Source organism: Phytophthora infestans, genomic scaffold, assembly GCF_000142945.1.
Source record: "Phytophthora infestans T30-4 supercont1.183 genomic scaffold, whole genome shotgun sequence".
NCBI classification, from domain to species: Eukaryota; Oomycota; class Peronosporomycetes; order Peronosporales; family Peronosporaceae; genus Phytophthora; species Phytophthora infestans.
The window spans coordinates 108,051-109,148 of NW_003303576.1; positions in this window are offsets into that span (position 1 = coordinate 108,051).

The window sequence follows — 1,098 nt, forward strand, 5'->3', positions numbered from 1 at the left end:
CGTTAGCTAGTAATACATCTATAGTCGTAGACACCAGTTAACACATCTACACCATGGCGTAGCCGGATGATGGAAATCAGGGGCACTTGCTGTCAATGGCCTCACGTCATAGGTCGTATCCGCACTCGAAAAGTATTTCAACGACAATTGTACCTACACGTTGCGAACGATGAGGAACATGGTCGCGTACGACTTTGGCGTCGACATCAGTACGTCCACAATATTTGACAAGCTGATCGGTAAGCTGTACACGATGAGCCGCTTGTCTTCGAGCACTTGCACATTCGAAACAGCTCGCGAAAACGCGGAGTCTGGTATTAAACGCCAAAGACACAATTACACTAGCAGGAATAGTGCCAGGGAATTGTTCCTCTATTGTAGCCCGCACATCTGTCGTGTAGTCTTGGTGTGGCTCTTGACCAGCTCCGCCAGGTCGAGAATGCATATAGGAAAAGTCGCAAGATGCACACCTTTCATCGCGGACCAATGCGTCCTCTTGAATAGCTTTGGCAACAATCTGCAGTGTAAACGTCATACGCACCACACGCGACTGACTCCGGAAGGGATCATCACAAGTGCCGCCAGCTTGCCGAAAAACAGGATTGCTTATGCGTTAGCTAGTAATACATCAAAAGTCGTAGACAAGACACACCATGGTGTAGCCAGATGATGGAAATCAGGGCCACTTGCTGTCAATGGCCTCACGTCATAGGTCGTATCCGCACTCGAAAAGTATTTCAACGACAATTGTACCTACACGCTGCGAACGATGAGGAACATGATCATGTACGACTTTGGCATCGACATCAGTACGTCTACAATATTTGACAAGCTGATCGGTAAGCTGTACACGATGAGCCGCTTGTCTTCGGGCACTTGCACATTCGAAACAGCCCGCGAAAACGCGGAGTCTGGTATTAAACGCCAAAGACACAATTACACTAGCAGGAATAGTTCCAGGGAATTGTTCCTCTATTGTAGCCCGCACATCTGTCGTGTAGTCTTGGTGTGGCTCTTGACCAGCTCCGCCAGGTCGAGAATGCATATAGGAAAAGTCGCAAGATGCACACCTTTCATCGCGGACCAATGCGTCCTCTT